Here is a 12,437-nt window from a genome sequence, read left to right on the forward strand (position 1 = left end):
AGACACAGCACTTGTTCTGCGGAGGCCGAGGTGAAGGATGGTAATTCTTTACCTGAAACACACTGACTTGGCTTCTCATCTCAAATACATCACTAACTCAACAACCCCTCCTATGCACACTGCTAAACAACAGCTTGTCCCAATAGCCACGTGGCCAAGAGTCCAACAAGAAATGGAACTAACCTGCAGTTTCCCCTAAATAAAAGTTTATTCTAGGTCGTGCTAAGCAGCAAGAGAAATATTTTAAAGTTTCTGAAAAGAGCCCATTCTTCTTCTTACAAGTCAATGCTCATCTTAGAAACTGCAGGTAGTCAAAAGACAGCTTTTAAGTGGCAGAGAAAACCAGACATGCTCATCCAGAAGCAGAAGAAAGGGTAATAACCCACGACTAGAAACAAGGGTCCCGGGTGTTGCCCGTCGGGGCCTCTGCAGCTTTATTTGCTTTGCTCGTGCAGCCAGCGCTCCTGCCCGTGCGTGCCCCATGTGTGTGCACAGTTCTCTCGAACCCCACCAGAGTCACAGTGTTTAGAAAGCTTTGAACACACCGGCTCTGATCTCTCTGCCTCTCGTCAAGAAAGAAAATGATTTTTCTTTGTTCCTGAACAGCAGCAGCCACCTTCCACGCCCTGCCAGGATCTGGAGCCCGAGGTACCACCGTGTTCTAGCTGACACCGACACGCTCAAGATCCTGCGACATGCATTTCTAAAGGCCTTTCCCCTGTCTCACCCCACCCTAAAAGAGTCTCGGCATTTATTTTCAAAGAAGAATTCTGATGTGTGGGCTAACACCCCCTTGGTTGGCTGTAGCCCACCCTGTTTGAAACAAACATTTACTTCCAAAGAGCTGAGCACTTGCTCAAATCAAACCTCACCACAGATGAACACCTTCATTAATAACTGGCCCCCAATCCTTCTGCTGATGCAAAACACTTTCAAATGAACAGGTTCCAGCCACTCCCGGACAGCTGCAGAGAGCCTGCTTGCAAGAGGCAGACAGGGAGTAAGTGCCCAGTGTAAGAGAGTTCCACCTGCAGGTCACTAATGACAACAGATAAGTAGAGGGAAGCTGGTTCCTGGAACAATGTGACAGGCACCCAAGGTAAGACTACACAAGACCAATTCCCTCGGGCTGCCTCAGCTTTCCCCCTCTGTGAGCCAAGTGGCCGTAGCAGAAGACACTCCAGTGTCTGTTCTGCAGCTCTGCTGGCGGGACAGCCTCGTGCAGCCTGGGAACTACCCGGCACTGGGTTCACGCTAAGAGCAGCTGAGCAGACGGCAGAAGGACCACTCCCGCCATCGCCCTCATGCTTTCATTCCTGAACGTCAAACCCAGGTCGTGCTCCTCCGGGCCTCTCCTGGACCACGCCCATGTGCTGTACGTCCCACTAGCCAGGGAAAATCAACAGTCATAAGCGCAGGAGCCTACACACCAGGAAACCTGGCCAGAAGGTGCCAGAAATCCTGAGGACTGAAAAGTCAAGGTGTGGAAGGAAGGGACGAGGGAAGTGGGGAGCCTGAGGAGAGACGAGGAAGAGGTGGGGTCCGCTCTCCGCACGTCAGTGCGATCTCTGCCACCAGCAATGGCCTGCGAGTTCCATCCCACAGCAACTGACTGCTGACTCAGAAGCACACTCCTTGGCTGTGGAGGAAAGTGCTAGAGAGACAGCCTATGAAGTGCATGCAGGAACAGAGTTTATGTTTCTATTTATAAGAGTAAAAGGTTGTCACTGACTCATGGCTGGTTTGAGAACACTCAGTCTCTAGCTCTTAGAATAGATGGGTGGTTATTTGAGGGGTGGGGGAGACTTATCTTTAAAAATAGAAAAATGAAAGAGAATCGAAACAACAAAATAAGAATTATACTTCAAGAGTACGAAATCAGAGCCAAGTTTGGTTAATTTTCTCCCTAGCCACTGCACCACTAATATACTGGCACATGTGCAAATCTGACTCTTACAAAGGATCTATGAAATGCTCCTTTCCTAGCCCATGCAGTCAGAGGCGTGACTTGTCTAAACAGACCTTAGAAGGAAGGCAGATAGGAAGACATGTTTTACAATGTCATTAGGAGGAAAATTAGATGACAAATGCACTTCAGATTACAGAGATTCCTTCATGTTTTACAGAAACAAGGACCAAAGTAGCCAAATGCCTTGAGTTCTTGGTCAGTCTTTCTGCAAACGGGCCGCTCCAGCCACCACCGTCTGTGGATGGGGACACTGAGTCCCTGGCCTGGGGCATCTGACTGAATCAGACTGCCTGGGAATGAAACTCCTCGCCACCCCAACTGCTTCCCAGCTCCTGTCCCAAAGGCCTCTCATCTCTCATGGCCCCAAGATAAGGTTCTCTAGGTCCCAAGGAAGCAAGCTCAAAATACAAGAAGGAAAGCAGTCCTTCTCACAATTCTTGTTGCTGCCTTTGTTCCATCCTCAGTTCTTCTCTGACTTTTCATCCTATTTAGCATCAGATGGACACTCGGCGGGATGCTGAGGACATCGGAAACCAGCCCCCGTGCCCCTCCCCATTCCATGGATCTGCTCTTTAGTCCCACGCACCGGTCCTCATCCACGCCTGCGATTCCGCAAGTGCATGACTGGAATGGCTCTCTCCTCCACCACCCCAAGGCTTCATCAGGGCAGGGACCGGGTCTCTGCAGCTTCAGCCTGGCCTGCAGTAGGAACACTCTAGTTTCTGTGGAGTTGACAAGGGAAAAGAATCCCTAGTGGAAGTCTGTCTGGAGGTCCCTGCGTGGCTGGGGGAGGTGGAGGAGAAGCGGGGGGATGTTACAGAGGAGAGTTCTATCTAATGTGCCACGAAAATGGGGTGTCTAAGAACAGTCCGCCTGGGCAGGGAAGAGCCACTAGCAAGAATGCAGTGCTTTTGTTATGGATTCTCACATTGCCTTATTCTAGGAGGTGGAACGGCCCTCTCTAGAGGGGTCTGAGAGGAGCCTGGACCATGACCTCTGGGTTCTCTTCCAAGTCTCCAATTCTGAAAGACGCTAACCCCTAATGTTGTATCTTCTCAAAACTTTTTATTTTACTTTCTTTGATAGCAACCTATATCTTCAGGAAAAACACCTACACAATTGACCAAGGAGTCAGAAATGACCTCTCCCCATAGAGAACAGACTTGTGGTTGCCGAGGGGGAGAGGGAAAGGGATGGACTGGGAGTTTGGGGTTGGTAGATGCAAACTATTACATTTAGAATGGATAAACAACAAGGTCCTAATGTATAGCACAGGGAACTATACTCAATATCCTGTGATAAACCATAATGGAAAAGAACATAAAAAAAAGAATATATATGTATATGACTGAGTCACTTTGCTGTACAGCAGAGATTGACACACTGTAAATCAACTATACTTCAATAAAAATTTTTAAAAGTATATATAAATGGGATCATTAAAAAGATAAAATATTGAAGGGTCAAAAAAATAAAATATATCTAAAACACAACTTTAAAAAAAGAAAAGAAAAGAAAAGAAATGACGTCTGCCTTTGTCACCCCAAGCAAACACTAACAAGTCCAAGTCAGAGCCGAACACCAGTAAACATAATGGCTGATGCCGATGCAAATGCCAATGTCTGTCCCAAATAACCGGGGAAAACAAAGAGTCAAAAAGAGCAATGCCCCAGCCCCAGTGTCTCAGGAAGAGCATCTTCACCTGCAAAGTGTAGGTAACGTCCAACGAATCACAGGGTTTTGCAGGAACTGAGGTAATGAATGCAAAATGTTTAGCAGTGCCAGGTGCACAGCAAGACCCAGTAAATGGCAGGAGTGTTGTTATTATCTAGTAGTTTATAATCCCATCAACAAAAGGTTATACTCAGCTAAGTAAGTGGCTACTCATATAACAGAATGAGAGAACTCAGACAGCTCTGTCTTCTGAAAGAAAGAAAAATGTTGTAAAACTTCCTTTGTCCCTCCCTCACTCTTCACCCTCCCCACTCCACTTGTCCCAGAAGGTGTGACAATGGCATTGGGCAGGAGGGGCTAAAGGATAACACCCGAGTGGGCAAGTTCCTGCCAAACTCAGATGTTCAAACAAGAAAGATACAAGGACTGTCAGTGACAGTGAAAACAGCCAACACTGAATACTTAGTGGCGGTCAGATCCACACCGCATCTCCACCGTCACCACAATCTACCACCTGCATTTTGCAGGTGGAAAACTGCTGCTTAAAGATGTTTAAACGTCACACATCAGGAAAACGGTGCAGCCAGGTTTTGTATCCAGAGCCCAAGGCCCAAGCCATTCGAAGGAAGAACCACCTGAGAACACAGCTTGAGAAACAAGAGCTCATCAGAACGACGTCCCCGGTCCAGAACCTCCAGGAAGAGCGCTCCGGGTGAACTTCGCAAGGACACACAATACAAGATTCTTTTTCTTCTCACAATTCATCGCTGTATGGGCTCCTCTGAAATGGAGCCCTTTCTCAAATGGAGGTCAGGGCACTCTGGGGTCACAGTGACCCTCTGAGTGGCAGCTGAAAGGCTGAGCGCTCCCCAGCCTGCATCCCTCAGCAGCTCTCGCACCTGAGCCATCTTCAGCACCTCTCAGGAGGTGATCACAAAGCATTTCTGAACCACCCAATGCTACTCCACTCGCTGCAGGAACTCAGGGCAGGACAGGAGGTGAATCTCAACCTACTCACTACCAAAGGTCCAGAGCTGAGGGACAGAGACCAAAAGACCAACCCCTTCCTGCCCACACGTCTGAGAGCCTTGTTATGATCCAGGCTGTCAGGGCAAGGAAAGGGCCTCTGGGTGGGGAGAGAGGCTCACTGAGGTTGTGGGAAAGCGCAACCAAAAGCTGTTTTCTGCACAAGGGCAGGCCCCAATCCACGTATCTTGGCGCTGTGTACCCAGTTCCCGGCACACAGTAGGTGCTCAGTGAGGTTCTGCTGACTAGAAGACTGACTACCCAGCCACCTGCACTTGTGCAGTTGGGAAGTGGTCTGCCTGGCAGTTGTGCAGGGTGACCTCGAGGGCCACTGCTGGACAGGGGCTCAGAGAACACCAAAGCTGCGGCAGCCCAGCGGGATACCGACACTCCCACAAGGACAGCTGTGGAGCTGTAGGGAGACACCTCCGGTATCTCCTGCTCCCGGGGGCAGACCCTGCAGCAAAAGCTTTGTAAACACGTGAACTGCTGGCAAGAGGTTAACGTGGCACCGAATCTGGGGTTTTTCAGTCGTCTGGTCTGCCTACTACCAACTGCCATGAATCACAAAATACACGATGGTCAAGATACGAAGGACCGCCCAGTGTGACCAGCCACCCCACACCTGCATCTTCTGTGTACCGACCACAACACACAAACAGCTGCACTGACAGGCGGCTTTCTACCTTGTGAAGCAGTCTTCACCATCTTTGAGCAGCTTGAAATGTTAATTTCCCAAGGACACAATTTCTAGGTAGAAGACCTCATAGTTTTTACTCCATGGTCCAAAATTTCCCCTTGGAAGTATCCAGAACAAAATTAGTTCCTCTTTTACAGGCCAGCCGTCCAAACATCTGCTATCTTCACGTCCTCCTCAGTTCCTTCAACCATTTCTCTTTTGACGTGGCTTTCAGTTTCTTCACCTCAGCATTCTTCCATAAGCTCCAACGACCATGTCAATACCCATCTCATCTGCCCTCCTTCCGTGAAGATGAACACGCCCACGTGAAGCAACCCATGTGCACCGATCCCACCCCCCTTACTCAAGCACACACACTGCCTCCTGCACTGGTCCTCTCCTCCTGCATCAGTCCCTCCCCCAAACAACTATTTCCACTGACGTAGGCTCTCATCTTTAAAAACCCTGCCCCGTCCCCATCTCCTCTGACCAGTGTTCCCCACTCCCCAGGAGAACTGTCTGTGCTGTGCTCGTGACTTCCTCTCCCACTGTCCCTGAACCTACAACTGTCCCTGAACCTACAACAATGAGGCTTCATTCCCACTGCTCTGCATAAACATCTCATCAAGGACACAGTGATTGTCACACTGTCAAATCCAACGGCCAATCCTCAAGCCTAGTTTCCTCCACCAGCCCAGAGCTCGAGTCACAGCCCACCATGCCTCTCCTCGGCCCTGGGACACCACCCTCCTGGTTCTCCTCTGGGCTCTACAGATACTTTCCTGTGTCCTTTACCGGTCCCTCACATATCCCCACCCTTTCCATGTTGAAATGGTCATGGGGTCACTCAGTCTTTGGGTCTCTTCTCAATCTACATCCACTCCCTGAACATCAGTGGCTTCCTAACTTTTTAAACCGTACACACAGTTCTCTCTATATATAGTTTATGTAAATGTAATTTTTCTTAACAATAAAGCTATTTTTAATTTCAATCAATCAAAATCTTGTAGCTTTTAGAATCTATTGCTCAAGACTGCACGTAAGCAACTTAAATGCAAATTATATTGGTAGCGCTTAGGGGAAGCAGACTGTGTACTTTGTTTTTTTTGCTCTCCACTTCTATTTGATATTTTTATTAGTTATCTGTTTTATACATATTAGTGTAAATATGTCAATCCCAATCTCCCAATTCATCCCATCACCACCACCCACCGCCATAAATGTAATTTTTGAAAAATGTCACAAGTTACCTTTACTACTGAAATATTCTGACGTTTTCTGTTCTCTCATTCTTTAAAGTTGCTGGTCCCCACTATATTGCTTTCATGACCCATTAATGAGACATCACGCACTTTGAAAAACTCTGCCCTCCATGTCCCCCAGTACCATGGCCTTAAGTATCCATTTTACATAGACATCGTCACTGCGCACAAATTTATTTTCTCTCCTCTGAACCTGTAAAACCAACTGCTTATTTGACATTTCTACTTGGAAATTTGACAAGCATCTCAAACTTAACATGCACACATCCTTGATTCCCGTTCCTATCCCCAGCCTGCTTCTTCCTTAGTATTTTCTGCATCTCAGCAAATGACACCAACATCCAGCCAGCTGCTCAATCTAAAACCCTTAGAATTATGCTAATTTCTGTCACATCCCATAGTCAGTTCTTCAGTATCTTCTGTCTGTTCCATCTTCAAAGTACAGCCCAATCCAACCACTCTCCACCATCTTGTCCCCCACCCTCATCAAAGTCATGTCATCCCTCCTTTGGGTTCCTCCAGAGCCCCTCCCTGCTGCCACCGTCCCAGTCCCACCTCCCCCAAACGTTTTCCAATAGTAGCCTGAGCATTCACTCAATGTTGGTCCAATCAGGTTACACCTCTGCTCTACGGCTCCACAGCTTCCCAGCTCAGAGTTAAATCCAAAGTCCTCACAATGGCCTCTGAGGCCCAGAGTGACCTACCGCACTCCCGTCCCCTACGCTCTTTAGGCTCTAGCCAGACTGGCCTCCTTCTTGTTCACCAAGTACCCCCAGCAGCGGCCACCCAGGTCTCTGCATGCCCGGTCTCCCTGCTGATGCTCTCCACCAGATGGCCACATGGCTTTCGTTTGTTTGTTTTTTATTTATTTATTTTGGGCTGTGTTGGGTCTTTATTGCTGTGCACTGGCTTTATCTAGTTGTGGTGGGCGGAGGCTACTCTTCGTTGCAGTGCGTGGCCTTCTCATTGCAGTGGCTCCTCCTGTTGAGGAGCACGGGCTCTAGAGTGCAGGCTCACTAGTTGTGGCTCGAGGGCTCTGGAGCGCAGGCTCAGTAGTTGTGGCGCACGGGCTTAGTTGCTCCGCGGCATGTGGGATCGCCCCGGACCAGGGCTCCAACCCATGGCCCCTGCGTTGGCAGGCGGATTCTTAACCACTGAGCCACCAGGGAAGCTCCCCACAGCTTCCTCTTCACCTTCTTCAGGGCTTTGCTCAAACATCACCTCGTTAGAGAACCTTTCCTGACCCCCCCCCCACAGACGAAAGAGCACCCACCTCCCATTTCTCTTTAACCCCCTCACCTTGCTTCATTTTTCCTGTGTTATTTGTTATGACCTGACATAGTGTATGTGACTTATTTGTGTATTGTCCATCTTCTCCAGCAGAATGTAAGCCCCAAATGTAAAGAAAAGAGCTCAACTGGAATGTGCCCCTCACTGCCGACACCACCGCACAGAACAACCCGCAAATCTTTATCACTAATGTGTTGCTTCTAAAATCTACCCCCATATTTACGCGCTTTGCTTTCAAGACCCACTGGGACCTTTCAACTATCTTTACTAAAACTCATCTTGTTTGATTCAGCCAGAGTCATGGATGCAGTTCCCATCTTAGCATTAAAACAAACATTTTTACCATGGCCTACAAGGCCCTAGAACAGTGTTTCACAAAATTTTGGTCTTAGGACTCATACTTTATACTCTTAAAAATATTGAGAACCCAAAGATCTATCAATACTTACTGCATGTGAAGTTAAAACTGAGAAAAATTTCAATATTAATTCAGTTTAAAACAATCCATTACACAGTAATTAACATTTTTTCCATAAAATATTTTCCAAAACAAAAATGTAGTGATTAGAGTGATAATGTTTTTACATTGTTGCAAATCTCCTCAATGTCTGGCTTATTTAAGACAGCTGGATTCCCACGTCTGCTTCCTGCACTCCATCTGCTGCAGTACCACGTATCATGCAGCCTCTAGAAAACTCCACCGTACACTTGTGAGCAGAAAAGAGGGGAAAAGTCAAGTATTTCCAGCTTAGTATCACTGTGAAAATAGTGTTAAGCTCACGGACCCCCCCGAAAAGGTGTCGGGGAGCCCCTATGAGACCCACATCCCATGCCCTTACCTCTCTCACCTCCTGCTACTGCGGCCTCCTTACTCATCCCCTCCGTCACACCGGCTTCCTTCCTGCCCCGTGAACAGACTCTCCCCTCAGCCTGGGCACTCGCTGCTCCTATGTCTGAAATACTCTCCCCCAGATCCAGTCACATATTCAAAAAATACTACCGAGCATCTGTTGTGTGCCAAGCACTTTACTTTTTCCTTTCTTTAAATACATTTATTTTATTTTATTTATTTTTGGCCGCATTGGGTCTTCGTTGCTGTGCATGGGCTTTCTCTAGTTGTGGCGAGCAGGGGCTACTCTTCGTTGCGGTGTGTGGGCTTCTCATTGCGGTGGCTTCTCTTGTTGCGGAGCACAGGCTCTAGGCACACGGGCTCAGTAGTTGTGGCTCGCGGGTTCTAGAGCACAGGCTCAGTAGTTGTGGCATGCGGGCTCAGTAGTTGTGGCTCGCGGGCTCTAGAGCACAGGCTCAGTAGTTGTGGCTCACGGGCTCTAGAGCGCAAGCTCAGTAGTTGTGGTGCGCAGGCTCAGTAGTTGTGGCTCATGGACTCTAGAGTACAGGCTCAGTAGTTGTGGCACGTGGGCTCAGTAGTTGTGGTTCATGGGCTCTAGAGCACAGGCTCAGTAGTTGTGGCCCGTGGGATCTAGCGTGCAGGCTCAGTAGTTGTGTGCCGAGCACTTTTCTAGGCTCTAGAAACAACACAGTGAACAGAGGGAAAACCTGTCCCTGCCTCCCTGGGTGCCCGTCCTCTGAAGGGGCTGACAGGTGTGTGATGCACCCTCACCACCCTTGGCTGTTATTCGAGTGTCACCTCCACAGTGTGGCCTTCCCTGAGCACACCATTTAAAACTGACCCCCCACCCAGCTTAGCCTCTTGCCCTGTTTTCCCCGAAGCACTCACCACAGTCTGATGTACTATAAATGCCATTTACTGTCTTCCTCTCTAGAATGTGAGCTCTACGAGGACAAGGATTTTTGCCACTTTGCTCCCTGCTGTATCGTCGCACCCAGAATGGGTCCTGACTCAGAGCAGCGCACAACAACTGCCTCTTTTTTGTTGTTGTTGTTGTTTTAATTTATTTTATTTATTTATTTTTGGCTCTGTTGGGTCTTCATTGCTGTATGTGGACTTTCTCTAATTGTGGCGAGCAGGGGATACTCTTCATTGTGGTGCGCGGGCTTCTCATTGCAGTGGCTTCTCTTGTTGCGGAGCATGGGCTCTAGGCACGCGGGCTCAGCAGTTACGGCACGTGGGCTCAGTAGTTGTGGCTCACGGGCTCTAGAGCTCAGGCTCAGCAGTTGTGCACACGGGCTTAGCTGCTCCACGGCATGTGGGATCTTCCCGGACCAGGGCTTGAACCCGTGTCCCCTGCATTGGCAGGCAGATTCTCAACCACTATGCCACCCGGGAAGCCCAACAACTACCTCTTGAATCCATGAACAGATGCGTGACATCAGGGGGTTCAAGTAGAATTCTGTTGGGACGTGAGATGGAAGTCACCAAATGAAAATGGACTGAGAGCCACCAGGATGAGAGCAGGAACACGCAGAATCCTACAAGGGGACCCGCGCCTTTTCCACGGCCACACCTGCTGTGGACCCTCCCTCTATAGACCCCTCCAGCAGACCCCTGCACCCATGCAGCAGGAGAGGAGAGCCGGACAGGAGCCAAGCCCTGGAGGCAGTTTTGTTTTCACAGCCAAATGGTTTCAGAGTAACAGACCCCATGAAAAGAATCTGGTTGCACAGAAGAAGAGTTTATCAGTGTCATGAAGTGTTACAGGGCAGCTCCCAGCCCATCTCCCCCGGAAGCTAAGGGAAAGACCCATAGTCTTTCTATATCCGGGGTGTGTGTGTGTGTTTGTGTTTAAAATCTGTCTCAGAAATCCATGCTGCTGTCATAAGTTGGGGTGCCTGCAAAGGCAGCGTTTCCTCACTCACGGCTGAAGACAAAGGGGAGCCGCACCGCCCAGCAGCTTCTGACAAGGCTGCCCAGAGATTAAGTGGAGAAGGTGGGCAAACAGAGACAGACAGCTGGACCCTTGAAACACCAGCTTCAGAGATGGGATAGGGATGGAACTTTTCGGAACAGTAGGAAAACAAGTCAGCAGCGCAGACTGATGTGGCCACATCAACCTAGAGGGTTGGGAGGGGCGTCAGCACCACCCAGGGATTCAGGCCCCGCAAGCCACACCCACCCCATCCACTCTTAATGCCCCCGTCTCGCAGGAGCAGGGGCCTCACCTTCCCCTTCTCCAGCTCCCACTCACTGTCCTCACCCCTACCCTCCCTGGAGGAGGGTCCTGCCAGTCAGAGGCCCTTTGTTCTCTGAAACCGGCGCCACCTACTGTGGTACATTTCCCCCCTTTTTGGCCATTTTTAAGTGCACAGTTCAGTGGCATTAAGTACATTCGCGTCCTGTGCAACTATCACCACCACCCACCTGTCATACATTTTAAACTTCTTCCTCCCTCCCAGCCTGCATGCTGGGGTCTCTCCCATCTTCCCACACACCTGTGCACCTTTCCAGCTGCCGGCCCCTCCCTCCTGCTTCCTGAGGGCGCCATCTACCCCTTGCTGTCCCCACCGCATGACCTCCTAACTTCGCCCCATCACCTTTCCCCTCCCTCTGAATCTGGCTTCTGTCCTCATCACTCCACTGAGGGCGCTGTGAAAGGCTCAGACACTTCAACCCCTATCTCACTTGTTCCCGCTCATTTGCTCTTCCTGGAAACCCTCCTCTCCTTGGCTCTGTCTCCTGCTTCTCAACCACTACTATCCTCAGGCTTCTCAGCTCCCTCAAATGGCTACAACTGTTTCAGCTGCCCCTCTCTTCATAAACTGGACGACCCCTACACTTCTAACTTTGCTGACCTTGCTTCTGAGATCCAAACGCTACTGAAGATCTTCATCCAGACATCCCACGGGTACCTCAAACTGAGGAGTGCACCACAGGACACTTCCGTTCTCTTCCCCAGCTCTCACCTCCTCATGTAGTCAAATGCTGTCACTATCCACCCACCAATGGAAACCGGGGGTCATTTCAGACCCTTCTCGGTGTTAATCTCGCAATCCAATCAACCAATAGCAAAGACCCCTTGATTCTAACTCTCTGGGACATCATCTTTATAAAGCATCTCCCTACCAGTATCTTGGTGGGAGCACCTGTGATCTCCAGTTGGACCATTACTACAGCTTTTCATCTTAAGCCCCCTCCAATCCATCCCCCACAGGAGTGCCTGAGCGTTTTTTTAAAGAGCAAATGTGATCCCTTGCCTCAAACGTGATCCACTACAGCCTTCCCGTGTTTTTAGGGAATAATCCAAAGCCTCAGCAAGGTTCAAAAGGCCCCAGAGGTCTAGCAGCAGCCTTGCTCCCACCCCTCCACACACAGTCCACTGTCCTCAGTCATCCTCGCAGCCTCCAGGACGCGCCTCAAGTGTGGTCACGGTGCTCCCCTCGCCCGGCACGGCCTTCCTCCCTGCCCACCACCCCGGCCCCTCTGTGCTCCTTCTCACCTGGGCACATCCCTCCCCCCTTTCCACACTTGCCACTGCTCTGAAATGAAGCCCACGTCTGCCTGCCCATCAGCTCAGGGGGCACTAGTTAGCAGGAAGAGTCATTCATTTCTGTTCTTGCACTCAGTACACGTGACAGTGGGGAGGAGAAAGAGAAATGAAAGGCTCACGTGGGGGGCTTC

The 12,437-nt window shown here is 49.7% G+C and overlaps 1 protein-coding gene across 29 annotated transcripts in view; it reads right to left on the reverse strand.

Moving 5' to 3' along the window:
• Positions 1-12,437, reverse strand: part of MICAL3 (microtubule associated monooxygenase, calponin and LIM domain containing 3) — a 193,529-nt gene that overhangs the window by 104,140 nt on the left and 76,952 nt on the right. The window lies entirely within an intron of this gene.

The sequence above is a fragment of the Globicephala melas genome, chromosome 10 (assembly GCF_963455315.2).
Source record: "Globicephala melas chromosome 10, mGloMel1.2, whole genome shotgun sequence".
NCBI lineage: Eukaryota > Metazoa > Chordata > Mammalia > Artiodactyla > Delphinidae > Globicephala > Globicephala melas.